The 17322-nt window shown below is 44.1% G+C and overlaps 1 pseudogene; it reads right to left on the bottom strand.

The window, feature by feature from the left end:
- Window positions 1–13901: 13901 nt before the first annotated feature.
- The window catches only part of LOC149985444 (uncharacterized), a 30624-nt pseudogene continuing 27203 nt past the window's right edge, over window positions 13902–17322 (bottom strand).

Genomic DNA, 17322 nt, shown 5'->3' with positions numbered 1-17322 from the left:
GCGGTCCTGACATTGGCCTCTGAGACAGAAATCAGTTTTAATGTCAACAAAGAAGTAGTTATATATTTTGTATTTGTATATTACTATGGATCCAAATTAGCTGCTGCCAAGGCAATTAGGGAAAGTGAAAAGACCTCTGGTGGCATGTCTTGTGGGGTATGCATGCGTGCCTGAGCTGTGTGCTAGTCGTTTAAATGGACAGCTAGCTGCATTCAACATGTCAATAATTCTCACAAATACAAGTACTGTAGTGAGGAAGTCACTCCTCTGTTTGGGGTCACTTAGAAATGTCCTTGTTTTTGAAAGAAAAAAAAAAATTTTGTCCATTAAAATAACATCAAATTGATCAGAAATGCAGTGTAGACATTGTTAATGTTGTAAATGACTATTGTAGTTGGAAACGGCTGATTTATTATGGAATATCCACATAAGCGTACAGAGGCCCATTATCAGCAACCATCACTCCTGTGTTTCAATGGCATGTTGGGTTAGCTAATCCAAGTTTATCATTTTAAAAGGCAAATTGATCATTAGAAAGACCTTTTGCATTTATGTTAGCACAGCGGAAAACTGTTGTCCTGATTAAAGAAGCAATACATCTGGCCTTTAGACTTGTTGAGTATCTGGAGCATCAGCATTTGTGGGTTCGATTACAGGCTCAAAATGGCCAGAAACAAAGAACTTTCTTCTGAAACTTGTCAGTCCATTCTTGTTCTGAGAAATGAGGCTATTCCATGTGAGAAATTGCCAAGAAACTGAAGATCTCGTACAACGCTGTGTACTACTCCCTTCACAGAGCAGAGCAAACTTGCTCTAACCAGAATATAAAGAGGAGTAGGAGGCCCTGGTGCACAACTGAGCAAGAGAACAAGTACATTAGAGTCTAGTTTGTGAAACGGATGCCTCACAAGTCATCAACTGGCAGCTTCATTAAATAGTACCCACAAAACACCAGTCTCAACGTCAACAGAGAAGAGGCAACTCTGGGATGCTGGCCTTTTTGGAATAGTTGCAAAGATAAAGCCATATCTCATACTTGCCAATAAAAATAATAGATTAAGATGGGCCGATTTTACGTTTTCATAACAATCGGAAATCGGTATTTTTGGAAACCGATTTGGCCATTTTTTTAATATATTTTTTTACACCTTAATTTAATCTTTATTTAACTAGGCAAGTCAGTTAAGAACACATTCTTATTTTCAATGACGGCCTAGGAACGGTGGGTTAACTGCCTCGTTCAGGGGCAGAATGTCAGATATTCACCTTCTCAGCTCGGGGGATCCAATCTTGCAACCTTACAGTTAATAACCTGTTGCGACTCTAGGGGCAGTATTTTAATTTTTGGAAAAAAAACGTTCCCGTTTTAAACGGGATATTTTGTCAGGGCAAGATGCTAGAATATTCATATAATTGGCAGCTTTGGATAGAAAACACGCTAACGTTTCCAAAACTGTAAAGATATTGTCTGTGAGTATAACAGAACTGATGTTGCAGGTGAAAGCCTGAGAAAAATCCAATTCGGAAGTGCCCCAGGTTTTGAAAGCGCTGCGTTCCAATGAGTCCCTATTCAGCTGTGAATGTGCCATCAACGAGCTTACGCTTTCTACGTATTCCCCAAAGTGTCTACAGCATTGTGATGTAGTTTTACGCATTTCTGTTGAAGAATAGCCGTAGGGGGCCACATTGCGTAAGTGGTCACATGGTGGCTCCGAGAGAGATTCTCGCGTAAAATACAGAGGTAGCCATCACTCCAATCGGTCCTACTGAATAACGAATTGTCCCGACAGATATATTATCGAATAGATATTAGAAAAACACCTTGAGGTGTTATATTATTAACAACGTTTGCCATGTTTCTGTCGATATTATGGAGCTAATTTGGAATATTTTTCGCGGTTTTCGTGACTGCAATTTCCGGGCGATTTCTCAGCCAAACGTGAAGAACAAACGGAGCTATTTCGCCTACAAAAATAATATTTTGGGAAAAAATGAACTTTGGCTATCTACCTGGGAGTCTCCTGAGTGAAAACATCCGAAGTTCATCAAAGGTAAACTATTTAATTTGATTGCTTTTCTGATTTGTGACAAGGTTGCCTGCTGCTAGCAAGGCATAATGCTATGCTAGGCTATCGATAAACTTACACAAATGCTTGTCTAGCTTTGGTTGTAAAGCATATTTTGAAAATCTGAGATGATAGGGTGATTCACAAAAGGCTAAGGCATACTGTGTCTCAGTATATTTCATTTGTGATTTTCATGAATAGGAATATTTTCTAGGGATATTTATGTCTGTTGCGTTATACTAATTAGTGTCAGGCGATGATTACGCTCCCGGATCCGGGATGGGGAGTCACAAGAACTAGTCCAACGCTATAACCACCTGCCTCTCGTTGCACTCCACAAGGAGACTGCCTGTTACGCAATGCAGTAAACCAAGGTAAGTAGCTAGCTAGCATTAAACTTATCTTATATAAAACAATAAATCAATCATAATCACTAGTTAACTACACATGGTTGATGATATTACTAGTTTATCTAGCGTGTCCTGCGTTGCATATAATCTGACTGAGCATACAAGTAACTGACTGAGCGGATGTAGGCAGCAGCAGGCTCGTAAGCATTCATTCAAACAGCACTTTGGTGCGTTTTGACAGCAGCTCTTCGTTGTGCGTCAAGCATTGCGCTGTTTATGACTTCAAGCCTATCAACTCCCAACTCCCGAGATGAGGCTGGTGTAACCGAGGTGAAATGGCTAGCTACTTAGCGGAGTGCGCTCTAATAGCGTTTCAAACGTCACTTGCTCTGAGACTTGGAGCGGTTGTTCCCCATCTTTTCAGTCCTCTGAGGGGGAAAACGCATTGTCGTGCCCTCTTCACGACTGTCTTGTTGTGTTTGGACCATGATAGTTTTTTGGTGATGTGGACAAAAAGGAATTTGAAACTCTCGACCTGATCCAGTACAACCTCATCAATGTGAATGGGGGCATGTTTGGCCACGCTGTCGTGGATGAACAGTGAGTATAGAAGGGGACTAAGCACACACCCCTGAGGGGCCCCCGTGTTGAGGATCAGCGTGGCAGATGTGTTGTTGCCTACCCTTACCACCTGGGGGCGGCCCGTCAGGAAGTCCAGGATCCAGTTGCAGAGGGGGGTGTTTAGTCCCAGGGTCCTTAGCTTGGTGTTGAGCTTTGTGGGCAATATGGTTTTGAACGCTGAGCTGTAGTCAATGAACAGTTTTCTCACATAGGAGTTCCTTTTGTTCAGGTGGGAAAGGGCAGTGTGGAGTGTAATTGCGATTGCGTCTTCTATGGATCTGTTGGGGCGGTATGCGAATTCGAGTGGGTCTAGGGTTTCTGGGATGATGGTGTTGATGTGAGCCATGACCAGCCTTTCAAAGCACTTCATGGCTACTGACGTGAACGCTACGGGACGATAGTCATTTCGGCAGGTTACCTTCGCTTTCTTGGGCACAGGGACTATGGTGGTCTGCTTGAAACATGTAGGTATTACAGACTCGGTCAGGGAGAGGTTGAAAATGTCTGTGATTTAGTTGAAGTTTATGGTTTATTGAATGATTTGTCCCAAATACAATGCTTTTCATTTTTGAAATATTTATCTAGCTTATTTCTTGCCACACATTCTGAAACTGACGTCAGCTCTTCGTGTTGCAGTGATTTCAATTGCTGTGTTAGCTGACGTATAGTGTTGAGTCATCATCATACATAGACACACAGGCTTTACTCAGTGCCAGGTCATTAGTGAAGATTGAAAAAGTAAGGGGCCTAGACAGCTGCCCTGGGGAATGCCTGATATAGCAGGGCATGGCTACAGCAGTCCTGATATTGGCCTCTGAAAATAAGAGAGAAATGTAGAGGTTTTAATGTCCACAAAGTAGTTGTTACAGTATATAGCCGTGCTATATTATTTATTTATTGAGCCACTATGTTTAGCAATGCTTCCTTGGCCTATTTATCAAGCCCATGGCAGTGATGTCAAGGATCTTGAGCCAATGATCAATGACTGTTATTACTTTGACAAGGAGAGCTACCTTTTCTTGGAAAATGTAAAATATTGCATTGTACACAGCGTGAGATGTCAAGGCCGGAAAAATATACACTATAACATTCAGTTGACATGTGCTAACGTATCTACAGGGTAAGCTTTTATCACAGCTCTCTAGACACAGAAAAGCTTTTCTATCAGGTTTAATAGCAGTAGAAACACTCAAACATCCTCAATTCCAGCTCACTGAAAGACAACAGAATGAAATAAACTTGGAAATGTGAAGGACTTTCTCCTGTTGGCATCACTTTATCTACCTCTCTGAAGTCTGAACCCCCTCTATTTCTCATCAATGATAATTTGGCAAGGTCTAACTGAAGCCAAAACATAGTATCCATCATATGTCCAGCAGAGAGCTAAGGCTTGAGTGCTAAATTGTTTAAAGTATTTATTCACATTTGACCGTTGCATCGATTTAAATATTAGCAACCACCTTAGTGTCAAAGAAAAAAGCGTGTTGTATTTGCATTAGTTCCTTGTCTGTTTACTCTCTGGGTCTGGGTAAATGTTTACTTCAAACAGCTGTATTAGCTATTCATATTAAAATTGATCCTGGCTGGCGTTTTATTTTTCTCCATGTTATGCTTCACTGTGCATTTTATTAGAAAAATGTAATAAGAGCGTGCATCATTTTGGCACTGAGAGGCCAAATAAACAATGCTATAATGAAATGAACTAAAAACATGTGGCATTTGGTTATAATAATGACGAAGATGTTGGAGAAGATGTGGAATGCAGGAAGACTGATCCAATGGATATGAGATGAGAAACTCAATGAGATGATGGCAGTTTGCGTTATAACACATGTAGGCTCCGTGATGATACCATTGTGCAGAACAATTGTGTGTATCAACAAAAATACAGAAGAACACGGTAAGAAGCGCTTTAGGTCAACTGGTATGATAACGAAGCTCTAGTGAGTGCTACAACATCTACATATTTGAAGGAGGAATATGAGTTTAAAGGGACTGTATAAAAATGCCCTGGCTTTGTTTAGTTAGCTGGGTATAGACATAAGCCAGCTAGATCTACTATCCACAATGGCCATGAACCTCATTACCGTGCAGTGAAAGGGAGGACGATGTACACACTCCCATTGACACAGCTTGCTGATCTTATAACATAATGCATCGTTGTATCTAATGAAGAAGCTGGGGCCTGGCCAATACCCAAGCCAGAGCCAGAGCTACGCTCTGCTGCTGATAGAGAATCTATAGAGCCACTGCAGTAGTGCACAGAGCAAGTGTAGTGTTGTGAAGGTCAGCCTGACGTGTGTACTGCATTGTATGTTGGACTGGGGCAGCATGGGAAGTGATGAAGTGTATCTCCCCAGTCTGACAGATGATCACAGGAGATGGAGTGTAGAGTGAGTATAGAAACAAATGAGTAAGGATTTGGGATTATCTCACTAGTGCAAGAGCTCCCCTCTCCCCCGCCCTCTGTCTCTCTCTCTCTCCCACACACACTCTCTCCCCTATATCTCAGCATAAGGTCCATGGGTTCTTAGAGCTCCAGCCCTCTGCAAAGCACAAACACAGCTTTCTAAAATATGAATGACTGCAATGGGTTTGATCACTCTCCCACAGGACTGGAGATCAATTTGTTAGGAGCAGGTATGTAGGTAATGCATACTACACAGGTGATGCATACTAATCCACATTAATCCAATAATAACCACAGGGGCAGATATGTTTGTATGTAATCGATCTGAAAATCCTAGAAAGTTTAATTGTTTTAATACTTTAGGATTATTTATTTTGTATTCCTATGGAGATATGGATTGAGAAACGGTGTCATGACAGCAGCCCAGAAATAACGCATCAACACAGAGTGGATGCAGCTCAAGCCTAGTTTAACCAGTTAAACATTGGTAATTCAACATGAAAATATGATCCATCTGCAATCTTCCTTTTCACATTTCATGTCATCTTTGTAGCTGTCGTCTGAGCAGCTTTACAGAATCATCACCCAGCCTTCGACATCTAAATGTGTTAGACAGAAATAAAATGCACAACTATCTGATCGTCAAGGAAAAACCTGTTGAATTGTTCAGTGGTTATTAACTACCTCTGACTCACATCCCCCTGAAAGAACAGGAAAACAGGACCATAAAAAAATAACATCACAAAGGGTAATAAAGCTCCCTGAAGACTGCGCAGACAAAGAGCAGTGACTGCGCTGGAAACTGCTGCTGAATGTAAGATAATTAATTGCACCATCACCACCTAGGTGCACATCTTAAAATAGGCTTCAGAGAGAAGCAGGATCCTAATGTTATTTATAAACAGAATCATTTAGCAAGCAACTGCAGTGCATCAACAGGTGCAGAGCCTGCATACACAAAAGAGAGAGCTGAGGGGCTGAGAGAGCTGAGGGGCTGAGTGAGCAGAGGGGCTGAGTGAGCTGAGGGGCTGAGTGAGCTGATGGGCTGGCTGAGTGAGGCACAGTGTCACACTGCCACCTACAGTTAGACTAGAACACTGCTGCCTGGCTGTTATAAGAGAGGATGTCTCCTCACAGAGCTGAGAGCATGACTGCAACCTCTCCCTGGCAGATTAATAGCTGAGCTTGTGTGTTTTCATGCCTTTACGCATTTTGAATGCCGAGAGAAAACAGTAATTTGATTTTGTTGGAGAGAAAAAAAGGATTCCCCCTGACGATAAAAGGAAATAACAGTTCTGTTAAAGTACACAGGGACCTATATTAAAGTGATATTTACTACAGTATCAATAGCTAATATGGATTGTGTTCTGAGCAAATATCTTGTGAGGGAGATGTGATATTAAATCATTGTCTGACAAGTTGTAAAGTTGTGGAGAAGCTCAGTGTAATTATGTTATACTGAGTATGATTGTGTTCCAACTGAGTGAATCCCGACTGGGAAGAAGCTGTTAGAAATAGAAGTGCTGCAAGAAAATAAATCAATTAAACCACTTCATAAAGATGATCACTCTGAGTAAAAACACAGACATGGGGATCTGCATTATAAACATCCAAGAAGATGTAAAAATGAAAAATACTTCATTTAAATCCCAATAGTATTGCTTGTCATATATGCGTATTTCACCATTGCCTACGCTAGCAAAATTGCTAAAACTGCTCATTACTATTACAATTTACCCACTGGCTTGTGATAGACTTGATAAAATGGCCACCTTTGACCAGTTGATTGAGGGGTTTGATGTCAAGAGAATATATTAATTGTACAGTCAAAACAAAGCCTGTGGCACTGACCATCCAACACATAATAAGGGCTGGGGTCGAGGCTATCCAACACACAATAAATCAAGTCAAATTTGATTTGTCACATGCGCCAAATACAACAGGTGTAGTAGACCTTACCGTGAAATGCTTACTTACAAGCCCTTTACCAACAATGCAGTTCAAGAAATATAGTTAATAAAATATTTACTAAATAAACTAAAGTAAAAAAACTAAAATCTAATCAATCAAAAAGTAACACAAGAAATGGACATAACAATAACGAGGTTGTATACAGGGGGTACCGGTACCGAGTCAATGTGCGGCGGTACAGGTTAGTCGAGGTAATTTGTAAAGTGACATAGATAATAAAAAGTGTGTAGCAGCAGTGTAAACAAACAAAGGGGAGGAGGGGTCAATGTAAATATTCTGGGTGTCCGTTTGATTAGTTTAGTTGTTCAGCAGTCTTATGGCTTGGGGGTAGAAGCTGTTAAGTAGCCTTTTGATCCTAGACTTGGCATTTCAGAAGAGTCTTGATAGTTTTTAGGGCCTTCCTCTGATACCGCATGGTATAGAGGTCCTGGATGTCAGGAAGCTTGGCCCCAGTGATGTACTGGGCAGTACGCACTACCCTCTGTAGCACCTTACGGTCAGATGCCGAGCAATTGCCATACCAGGCAGTGATGCAACCATGGATGCTCTCCATGGCGCAGCTATAGAACCTTTTGTGGATCTGGGGACCCATGCCAAATCTTTTCAGTCTCCTGAGGGGGAAAAGGTGTTGTCGTGCCCTCTTCACAACTGTCTTGGTGTGTTGGAACCATGATTGTTTGTTGGTGATGTGGACGCCTAGGAAATAGAAACTCTCGACCTTCAGTCCTGTCGATGTTAATGGGGTTGTGTTTGGCCCTCTTTTTCCTATAGTCCACAATCAGCTCCTTTAATAAGGGCTGGAGTTGAGGCTATCCAACACATAATAAGGCCTGCAGTCCAGGCTCCTTTTTATTATCTATGTCACTTTACAAATTACCTCGACTAACCTGTACCGCCGCACATTGACTCGGTACCGGTACCAGAGGAGGCTCCTCAAAGGAGGAAAGGGAGAAGTCTCCTGCTCAGTGAATTTCATGAAAATAAAAATAGTGAAACATTGAAAATCTAATCTAATTTATGTATCAAGCCCTTTTTACATCAGCAGATGTCACAAAGTGCTTATATAGAAACCCATCTGAAAACCCTAAACAGCAACCAATGCAGAGGTAGAAGCGCGGTGGATAGGGAAAACTCCTTAGAAAGGCAGGAACCTAGGAAGAAACCTAGAGAGGAACCAGGCTCTGAGTGGTGGCCAGTCCTCTTCTGGTTGTGCCAGGTGGAGATTATAAGAGTACATGGCCATTAAGGCCAGATCATTCTTCAAGCTGTTCAACTGTTTATAGATGACCAGCAGGGTCAAATAATAATCACAGTGGTTGTACAGGATGCAACAGGTCAGCACCTCAGGAGTTCCCCTTTTGAGATAAAACTATAATAAATATCTTCACGTCACCAAAAATCGGATTAAAACACATTGTTTTGCAATGAAAATCTACAGTAACCTCAACAGCACTCTCTAGGGTAGCACCATGGTGTAGCCGGAGGACAGCTATTTTCCATCCTCCTCTGGGTACATTGACTTCAATACAAAACCTAGGAGGCTCATGGTTCTCACCCCTTTCCATAAACTTACACAGTAATTATGATGACTTCTGGAGGACGTCCTCCAACCTATCAGAGTTCCTGAGGCATGAACGGACGTTGTCGGGTGTTGTCCACCCAATCAAAGGATAAGAGAATAAATCTAGTACTGAAAGCATAAGCTACAGCTAGCTAGCACTGAAACAGGTTGTTTTAAAGCTACTGTGACTGGCTAAGGCTATCCAACACTTTCAAGTTAAGGTAAGCTTTTGGTTTTATTAATTTATTGCCACTGGGGCCCACCAGTGTAATTGCTCAACTGCTTGCTGTACTCTGTACTGTGTGACAGTAGTGGGTTTACTAACGCGTTAGCTACTAGAACTATGTTGACTATGACGTTAGCTAATATTGTGACAACGATGTAGGCTATGTGTAGCGGTTATGATGTGAAGGTTTGGCTTGGAGAGGTTTTTTCGCCTGGTCACAGACAGCTGTTGTGTTGTGCACTGAAGTCCAAAAGCGAAGGGAAAAGGTGAGAGGAGGAGAGCGCATAGATGCGAGAAGGAATTATACAAGCAAAGTGATTGTTGTTTGAATGTGGCTGCTATGAAAGTGAACTGTGTGTGCGGGTGATCAGCAGTATATTCATTCAGCTGATTCTGTTGTAAAACGTTTCTTAAATGGAAGCAAACAAAATGGAGAAAGACCTACCTACCTGAATTTGTCCAATAGAAACTCTCATTTTGGCTAATGATTACCCCCTAGTCAGCCAGATCGAGGCAAGACTGTGCAAGGCGGTATTGAATGTGTAACCTTGATTAATACAATTTGTCTCTCGACCTGTGTTATATACTGTCATTCAAGGCTAGGTTGTAGCAACCTCATGATGGGTATAGGGCAAATTCTAGTGTCATAATAGCCTAAATCTATCGATGTTACATTGAACTGTGTGGATGGAATATGAATGACAGTCATCCAATATGCTGTAATAGAATACAAATATATATATGTATATATATATATATATATATATATATATATATATATATATATATATATATATATATATACACTGCTCAAAAAAATAAAGGGAACACTTAAACAACACAATGTAACTCCAAGTCAATCACACTTCTGTGAAATCAAACTGTCCACTTAGGAAGCAACACTGATTGACAATAAATTTCACATACTGTTGTGCAAATGAAATAGACAACAGGTGGAAATTATAGGCAATTAGCAAGACATCCCCAATAAAGGAGTGGTTCTGCAGGTGGGGACCACAGACCACTTCTCAGTTCCTATGCTTCCTGGCTGATGTTTTGGTCCCTTTTGAATGCTGGCGGTGCTTTCACTCTAGTGGTAGCATGAGACGGAGTCTACAACCCACACAAGTGGCTCAGGTAGTGCAGCTCATCCAGGATGGCACATCAATGCGAGCTGTGGCAAGAAGGTTTGCTGTGTCTGTCAGCGTAGTGTCCAGAGCATAGAGGCCCTACCAGGAGACAGGCCAGTACAACAGGAGACGTGGAGGAAGCCGTAGGAGGGCAACAACCCAGCAGCAGGACCGCTACCTCCGCCTTTGTGCAAGGAGGAGCAGGAGGAGCACTGCCAGAGCCCTGCAAAATGACCTCCAGCAGGCCACAAATGTGCATGTGTCTGCTCAAACGGTCAGAAACCGACTCCATGAGGGTGGTATGAGGGCCCGACGTGCACACGTGGAGGCCACACACACTACTGAGCCTCATTTTGACTTGTTTTAAGGACATTACATCAACGTTGGATCAGCCTGTAGTGTGGTTTTCCACTTTAATTTTGATTGTGACTCCAAATCCAGACCTCCATGGGTTGATACATTTGATGTCCATTGATAATTTGTGTGTGATTTTGTTGACAGCACATTCAAGTATGTAAAGAATAAGTATTTAATAAGAATATTTCATTCATTCAGATCTAGGATGTGTTATTTTAGTGTTCCCTTTATTTTTTTGAGCAGTGTATTTATTCATTATATATACAGTATATCACAAAAGTGAGTACACCCCTCACATTTTTGTAAATATTTGAATATATATTTTCATGTGACAACACTGATGAAATGACACTTTGCTACAATGTAAAGTAGTGAGTGTACAGCTTGTATAACAGTGTACATTTGCTGTCCCCTACAAAATAACTCAACACACAGCCATTAATGTCTAAACCGCTGGCAACAAAAGTGAGTACACCCCTAAGTGAAAATGTCCAAATTGGGCCCAAAGTGTCAATATTTTGTGTGGCCACCATAATTTTCCAGCACTTCACAGGTTGCCACTGGAGTCCTCCTCCATGATAACATAACAGAGCTGGTGGATGTCAGAGACCTTGCACTCCTCCACCTTCCGTTTGAGGATGCCCCACAGATGCTCAAAAGGGTTTAGGTCTGGAGACATGCTTGGCCAGTCCATCACCTTTACCCTCAGCTTCTTTAGCAAGGCAGTGGTCGTCTTGGAGGTGTGTTTGGGGTCGTTATCATGTTGGAATACTGCCCTGAGGCCCAGTCTCCGAAGGGAGGGGATCATGCTCTTCTTCAGTATGTCACAGTACATGTTGGCATTCATGGTTCCCTCAATGAACTGTAGCTCCCCATTGCCGGCAGCACTCATGCAGCCCCAGACCATGACACTCCCACCACCATGCTTGACTGTAGGCAAGACACAATTGTCTTTGTACTCCTCACCTGGTTGCCGCCACACACGCTTGACACCATCTGAACCAAATAAGTTTATCTTGGTCTCATCAGACCACAGGACATGGTTCCAGTAATCCATGTCCTTAGTCTGCTTGTCTTCAAACTGTTTGCGGTCTTTCTTGTGCATCATTTTTAGAAGAGGCTTCCTTCTGGGATGACAACCATGCAGACCAATTTGATGCAGTGTACGGCGTTTGGTCTGACCACTGGCAGGCTGACCCCCCACCCCTTCAACCTCTGCAGCAATGCTGGCAGCACTCATAAGTCTATTTCCCAAAGAAAACCTCTGGATATGACGCTGAGCACGTCCACTCAACCTCTTTGGCCGAACATGGCGAGGCCTGTTCTGAGTGGAACCTGTCCAGTTAAACCGCTGTATGGTCTTGGCCACCGTGTTGCAGCTCAGTTTCAGGGTCTTGGCAATCTTCTTATAGCCCAGGCCGTCTTTATGTAGAGCAATAATTATTTTTTTCAGAACCTCAGAGACTTCTTTGCCATGAGGTGCCATGTTGAACTTCCAGTGACCAGTCAGTATGAGGGAGTGTGAGAGAGATGACACCAAATTTAACACACCTGCTCCCCATTCACACTTGAGATCTTGTAACACTAATGACACCGGGGAGGGAAAATGGCTAATTGGACCCAATTTGGACATTTTCACTTAGGGGTGTACTCACTTTTGTTGCCAGCAGTTTAGACATTAATGGCTGTGTGTTGAGTTATTTTGAGGGGAGAGCAAATTTACACTGTTATACAAGCTGTACACTCACTACTTTATATTGTAGCAAAGTGTCATTTCTTCAGTGTTGTCACATGAAAAGATATACTCAAATATTTACAAAAATGTGAGGGGTGTATATATTTTTTCGTCATTGTCTTTTGATGAATGAAAACATGTTCTATCATAGTAGCTCAAAATTGATCAGAAATTACTAATCTGCTTTGCTCTTTGCAATTTTGATCTTCCTCCTCCTTGTACCCCTATTTTGACAGTACTGTACCCTGCATCTCACAAACTTGTCCTTTGTCTCTGTGATACTATAATTATTGTGCTTTGTTGATATGAACCTGCAACTAGTCAAAATCTATTGAGCAGTCAGTACTGTTAATAAATGGGAAGCACAATGTTCAGGCCATACAATTTGTCCATTGTACAGTATCATCAAATCAAATTTACTTATATAGCCCTTCGTACATCAGCTGATATCTCAAAGTGCTGTACAGAAACCCAGCCTAAAAACTCCCTAGAATGGCCAAAACCTAGGAAGAAACCTAGAGAGGAACCAGGCTATGTGGGGTGGCCAGTCCTCTTCTGGCTGTGCCGGGTGGAGATTATAACAGAACATGGCCAAGATGTTCAAATGTTCATAAATGACCAGCATGGTCCAATAATAATAAGGCAGAACAGTTGAAACTGGAGCAGCAGCACGGCCAGGTGGACTGGGGAGAGCAAGGAGTCATCATGTCAGGTAGTCCTGAGGCATGGTCCTAGGGCTCAGGTCCTCCGAAAGAGAGAAAGAGAGAATTAGAGAGAGCACACTTAAATTCACACAGGACACCGAATAGGACAGGAGAAGTACTCCAGATATAACAAACTGACCCTAGCCCCCCGACACATAAACTACTGCAGCATAAATACTGGAGGCTGAGACAGGAGGGGTCAGGAGACACTGCGGCCCCTTCCGAGGACACCCCCGGACAGGGCCAAACAGGAAGGATATAACCCCACCCACTTTGCCAAAGCACAGCCCCCACACCACTAGAGGGATATCTTCAACCACCAACTTACCATCCTGAGACAAGGCTGAGTATAGCCCACAAAGTTCTCCGCCACGGCACAACCCAGTATACAGCCTACAATGCACTGTACTACAGTATACAATAATAAAAGGGACAAAAATCAAAGGAGTAAACATGTGATCAATGTGTTTCTTCTTGCTTTTGGGCTGGGTCAGGCCAGAGCACTTCGTCGACATCACAAGCAATATTGTCCCTCCTGAGGCAATGGGGGAAGAAGCCTCTTGAGTGCCGTATACAGCCCTGACATGATTCCTCACCTATTTTACCACAGGCTAAATCCATGGCTTGCAGCAGATTTACTCTGATGTAGGGTTGTCTATCATACACTTTCCATCTCCAAGAGGAGAAAAACTCCTCAATCGGATTCAGGAAAGGCGAGTATGAAGGGAGGTACAAGTTCATAAACTGCCCATTGATGTTAAACCATTCCCTTACATGAGCAGCTCTGTGGAAACTGACATTGTGCCACACTATCACATAGGTGGAAATGGGATTCTCATTTAGCTCTTGACCCTGCTGCTCTTGAACCTGCTGCTGAAATAAAATATATCTTAGATTGGCAATAAATCTTAGAAGGTGCTGGGTGTTATATGGCCCGAGTGTAACATGGTGATGTAGAACACCATGGTTGCTGATAACAGCACAGATTGTGACATTGCCACCTCGTTGACCAGGGACTTCAACAATGGCCCGCTGTCCAATCATGTTTCGGCCTCTCCTTCTCCTCTTTGTTAGATTGAAGCCTGCTTCATCGACAAATATGAACTCATGGGGTCTGTCCAAGGATTCCAAGTCAAATATTGTCTGTATAGAAATACAACATACTGTATGTAGGATTTTGTAAGTCGTACAGAGACAGTGCTATACTGTAGAGTACAATTAGGCTTTTGATTCACATACATTGTATGTACTGAAGAGTACTGTCATTCATATAGTATGTGTTAGTACTGTAGACAATCTGGATTACAGTAAATGTTCCTGAATGTACACTTACTTGCACATACTGAGCTCGCAGTTCTTTCACCCTTGGTGAGTTGCGCTCAAAAGGAACTCTGTATACTTGTTTCATTCGCATCCTGTTACGATGGAGGACACGGTCAATTGTGTAAATGCTTACACTGTCGATTCCCTGGAAGTGTGTGTTGTCTTGTATCACTCGTTCCTGGATTTCACTCGTTCCTGGAGTCGTATTGCATTATCTTGAAGGACCATGCCAACTATAACGGCCTCTTGCTCCCGAGTGAATATAGCTGTCCTTCCACCTGCATGTGGCAGCCTTGCAATTCTACAAAAAGTAGTTGTGCAGTTACAAAACATATTCATGCAGTACAATACATACAGTGATTAACTTTACAAATGTCTATTGAAACATCTGCATATAGTGTAGTACAGTATATTTGCAATTACAAAAATACAGTAGTATCCTTTACCTGTTCTCTTCTCTGAATGTCCTTACTATGGTGAACACAGAAAATCGGCTCAAATTGGGTTGCACTCTAAGTCCTGCTTCCCTCATTGTCAGTCCATGGACAAGAACATGGTCTATAACTGTTGCTCAGATTTCATCAGATATTTCCACTCTTTGTCTTCCTCCTCTTTCTTGCCCTCCTCGTCACCCATCTCGCATACGCACTCCTCTCACATTGTTTATTCTATCCATTCTCAGACTTTCTCCTTCCCACCTTCAACAACCTGTTTGCTCTCTGAACTGGCTTATATTGGTTGTGTCGCATCATTTGAAACAGGTTAAATAAATTGAGTGGTTGTGTCCAATCAATGACATGTCTTCCCTATTTGTATTTGATTGTTGCCACTTGTGTTTACCATGTGCATTAGAGTGCAGAATGTGTTTTCAGAATGAGAATGTGTTTAGAGTTTTGCTGAAAAGTCTAAGTGAGATCTGCAAATTGTGTTTTACCATGTGAAATGGTTTAAGGTATTGACAACAGACTGCATAATTAGCTAAATGAGTCCAGGCAACTGAGAACTTTGTTCAGCCAATGGGTTTTAGTGTTTTAGCTGTAACGGTCGTCCTCCTCTTCGTCTGAAGAGGAGAGGCGAGAAGGATCAGAGGACCAATATGCGGCGTGGTAAGTGTCCATGGTAAAATCTTTAATAAAGAAAAGACTGAACACTATACAAACGAGTAACAAAAACAATAAACCAAATTCAACCGTGAAGCTACAAAATGAGACCTGTGCTGACACAAGCCACTAACATAGACAATCACCCACAAACAAACAGTGCAACCCAGGCTACCTAAGTATGATTCTCAATCAGAGACAACTAATGACACCTGCCTCTGATTGAGAACCATACTAGGCCGAAAACATAGAAATGCCCCAAAACATAGAAAAACAAACATAGACTGCCCACCCAACTCACGCCCTGACCATACTAAATAAATACAATACAAAGGAAATAAAGGTCAGAACGTGACAGTACCCCCCCCCCCCAAAGGTGCGGACTCCGACCGCAAAACCTTGACCTATAGGGGAGGGTCTGGGTGGGCGTCTGTCCGCGGTGGCGGCTCTGGCGCGGGACGCGGACTCCACTTCATCATTGTTTTAGTCCGCTTTATTGTCCGCCTCCGTGGCTTTCTCAGCATGACCACCCCTCTCAATGACCCCACTGGACAGAGGGACAGCTCGGGACAGAGGGACAGCTGCTCGGGACAGAGGGACAGCTGCTCTGGGCAGAGGGGCTCCGGCAGCGGCGCCGGACAGGCGGGGGGCTCCGGCAGAGGCGCCGGACAGGCGGGGGGCTCCGGCAGAGGCGCCGGACAGGCGGGGGGCTCCGGCAGAGGCGCCGGACAGGCGGGAGGCTCCGGCAGAGGCGCCGGACAGGCGGGAGGCTCCGGCAGAGGCGCCGGACAGGCGGGAGGCTCCGGCAGAGGCGCCGGACAGGCGGGAGACTCCGGCAGAGGCGCCGGACAGGCGGGAGACTCCGGCAGAGGCGCCGGACAGGCGGGAGACTCCGGCAGCGGCGCCGGACAGACAGGACCACCTGCAGGGAGGAGACAGAGAGACAGCCTGGTGCGTGGGGCTGCCACAGGAACCACCAGGCTGGGAAGACCTTCAGGAGGCTTGGGGTTAAGAGGAGGCACCTGAAAGACCGGGCTGTGGGGGAGCACTGGAGCTCTGGTGCGCAACCTTGGCACCACTTCCCCAGGCTGGATAACCACTCTAGCCCGGACCGTCCAGAGTGCAGGCACAGGTTGAACCGGGCTGTGGGTAAGCACGGGAGATCTAGTGCTTACTACACGCACCTCTCCCTTCGGCTCCATTCCCACATTCACCCGGCACGAGCGGAGCGCGGGCAGAGGACGCACTGCACCCTCCCAGCGCCCCGGAGACACAGCACGCAGAGCCGGCGCAGGATACCCTGGGCCAAAACTGCGTACCGGCGACCAGACCCGCTGAGCAGGCACCATACGCCCTGGCTCGATGCCCGCACTCGCATGACACTCTCGGGGGGCTGTCCTATAGCTCACCGGGCTATGGACACGTACTGGCGTCACCGTGCGCTTAACCGCATAACACGGTGCCTGCCCAGTATCTCGCTGCTTATAATAAGCACGAGGAGTGAGCGCAGGTCTGCTACCTGGCTTAGCTCCACCCCTCGTGTGCCCCCCCCAAAAACATTTTGGGGCTGTCTCTCGTACCTGTCGCACTGCCGTGCTGCCTCCTCATATCGCCGCCGCTCAGCTTTCGCTGCCTCCAGCTCTGCTTTGGGGCGGCGATATTCCCCAGCCTGTGCCCAGGGTCCCTCTCCGTTCAGTATCTCCTCCCAAGTCCAGGAGTCCTGTGATACCGGCCGCTGTTGTTGTTGCTGCTGCTGCTGCTTTTTCCT

Source organism: Oncorhynchus mykiss, chromosome 1, assembly GCF_057628025.1.
Source record: "Oncorhynchus mykiss isolate SJ-2025 chromosome 1, ASM5762802v1, whole genome shotgun sequence".
NCBI classification, from domain to species: domain Eukaryota; kingdom Metazoa; phylum Chordata; class Actinopteri; order Salmoniformes; family Salmonidae; genus Oncorhynchus; species Oncorhynchus mykiss.
Note: the sequence above shows the minus strand (reverse complement) of the source record. Positions and strands in the feature narration are given on the sequence as shown.